Raw genomic sequence first — 3,346 nt, forward strand, 5'->3', positions numbered from 1 at the left:
TAGTTGGGTCCAACGCCCAATAGGAAATAACGGTTTAATTGGATTAAACGCGTAACTAAAATCAACAACTATCTACCTTAAACCCAAGGTCCAACACAAGGCTCGTGTTGGATCAAATTAATCGGTTCATAATCATCCTAAGACCTAATATGACAATATAGTCCATATGAGGATGCAATGCATTCGTTAGTAGTTCCATATAGTCTCACTTATTTCTTCGAAATAGTGGGAGTATTATAAACTACTAAATTCATATTAACTTGGACCAATAGTTGTGATAGGCCCAAGTTCTTTTAATATGATTAAAATGATTTTGATGTAGCCCAAAACTACTCCCTCGACAAACGAATATTAAGTTGATAAGCGAGAGATGTTTTGAACATCTCTTCATAGGCCTTCCACCGTGGTGGGCTCCAATCGTTTGTGACTCATGCACCGGCTTTACCCTATCATGGGGGAGTTCAAAGTATGTGCTTACATCCATGAGGAGTCCATAAACATATGATGAGGTGAGTGTAGGCAACGAGGATAGCCGACATCGTATCATCGTGAGGCTATTCTTGAACCCCTTCACAAACTAAGCATGGTGGGAATAACTTAAACTAAGTGCAATGGAGCCGACATCGTATCATCGTGAGGCAACATTCTCTAGAGGCCAAACGGATGGGTAATTACAAAAGGTTGTAAATGAATAATGCGTTATTCTCTCATTATTATTTTTGCTAGCCAACATCGTATCATCGTGAGGTGGGCTTGGTAATGGTGAGTTTCCCATACCCCGCTAAGAGTTCAATATAACTCTCGAATCCTATTGAGGGATGTGGAATTTGCCAAAAATAGTGGGTGGTACTATTTGATTCAAAGACCCAATCAAATAGTTTTAAACAAACAATCTAATACGATTTCTGTTATGTTATGTAGTTAACAACATGCCTAAAATTATACCCACCATTATACTTGACAAAAAGGGCCTTAAGGGCCAACGTTTCCTTGCTTGGTATCGCCACATTGAGAATGTCTCAAAGGTTAAAGACATATTGTATGTGCTTAAGCAATCCCCTCCTCATATACCTCCTACGAAACTAGCTTCAAAGGAGGAGTGTCAAAATAATGTTAGACACTATGAGGTTGATTTACAAGCCAAATGCCTAATCCTTACTTCACTTAGTGAGGAGCTTATGAAGCTACATAAGCACATGGATACTTCTTGTGCCATGGTTGAAAGTTTGCATAAGATGCATGACATTGAGACTAGTAATGTACGATTCTCAAATGTTTGTAGTCTAATGAATGCCAAAATGGCAAAGGGGACATCGGTCCATAAACATGGACAAAAGATGGAAAAGATATTTAAAGATCTTAAAAGTTTAGGAACTTCCATCGATGGGAAAATGGCCCAAGACTTTTTCCTTGCATCTCTCTCGGATGATTTCACTAAGTTTATTGTAAACTATAAAGTGAATAGATTCGATCATGCTTTAAACGAGATGATTGACATGTGCTGTAAATTTGAAAAAGGTTTCAAAAGGGACAGTGGGAGTGAGAATGCAATCACAAGGAAAAGGTTGCATAAGAAGAAGGCAAAGAAAACCAAAGGAACATGCTTTCATTGTGGAAAGGATGAACGTTGGAAGAAGAAATACAGGGTGCGCATTGCGAGCATTATGACACGAACTTTTGAAGAGACTATTTCTGTCATAGAGAGTGCTTTTATAGTGAGCTCCAATTCCTGGATATTTGATTCAGGCGCTAGTCAACATATCTGTAATACGATGCAGGGACTAGCGGGGAGCAAATCACTGCGCAATGGGGAGATGGTTATGCGAGTTGGGAACGACACTAAAATCTCTGCAAAAGCAATAGGCACCTACATGCTTAACCTACCCTCTAGGGAAGTACTGGAACTTAAAAATTGTTTATATTTTCCTTCATGTATAAAGAATTTGATTTCCATCTCTAAGCTTTTACGAGATGGGCACTCAGTATTGTTTGACAAAATGAGTTGCACTTTATACTTGAACGGTCGTATTATCTCTCATGGTAATATGATAGAGGGACTTTTTCACTTAGAGACGAATAGTGGGATGCACTGTATTGCAAGCGGGAATACCTCAAAACCCAAAAGGGCTAGAGAAGAAGTTAACCAAGAAAAGATGTGGAATCTTAAACTTGGACATGTGAACCTTGATAAGATTCACAAGATGTCGAAAGACGGATATATCCGCCCATTAGGTAATGACCAGATGGGTACTTGTGAATGTTGCTTGAAAGGGAAGATGACCAAATCTCCATTTATTGGAAAAGGAGAGCGTGCCACTGAAATTCTAGGGTTAATCCACACTGACGTATGTGGACCTATGTCTACTACGTCGAGAGGAGGCTTCTCCTACTATATCACATTCACCGACGATCACTCTCGGTTTGGCTATGTGTATCTTATGAAGTACAAGTCAGAATCCTTTGAAAGGTTCAAGGAATTCAAGAATGAAGTTGAGAAGCAAACTGGGAAACAGATAAAGATCCTAAGATCGGATCGAGGGGGTGAATATCTGAGTAATGAGTTCCTAGATTATCTCAAAGAGTGTGGAATAATATCACAGTGGACTTCACCGAGAACTCCACAACTTAATGGAGTTTCTGAAACGAGAAATCGAACCTTGATGAACATGGTTCGTTCTATGATGAGTTCCGCTGATCTACCAGTAACATTCTGGGGATATGCTCTATATACAGCAGCTTACTTGCTTAATAGAGTACCTTCCAAGTCAGTTTCACAAACGCCCTATGAGATATGGCATGGAAGAAAGCCAAGTCTTAATCATGTTAAGATTTGGGGTTGTAAAGCATATGTCAAGAAGCTTGAAGCTACTAAGCTTGAAGTGAGATCAGTAAGATGCTATTTTGTGGGATATCCTAGAGAAACTATGGGATATGAGTTCTACCATCCTGACGACCAGAAAGCCTTTGTCGCCAGAACTGCTAAGTTTCTAGAGGACGAATTCGTTCTCAAAGGAACTATAAGCAAAGAGATGGAAATCAATGAGATTAATAATGAACCACAAACAAGCACTCGACATATTGACAACCCTGTTTCTGAACCCCTAGCTCCATGTAGATCTGAACGGGTTAGTAAGCCATCTAAGAGGTATGGCTTAGACAATGACTTTGCAGAATTGCACCTTCTAGGTGACAATGACACAAAGGAGGACCCTAGGGACTACACTGAAGCAATGTCCGACATTGATTCAAAGAGATGGCAAGAGGCCATGAAATCCGAGATGGATTCCATGTATCAAAATCAGGTCTGGACTCTTGTAGACCATCCAGAAGGTATTGTACCTGTTGG

Source organism: Malus domestica, chromosome 16, assembly GCF_042453785.1.
Source record: "Malus domestica chromosome 16, GDT2T_hap1".
Taxonomy (NCBI): domain Eukaryota; kingdom Viridiplantae; phylum Streptophyta; class Magnoliopsida; order Rosales; family Rosaceae; genus Malus; species Malus domestica.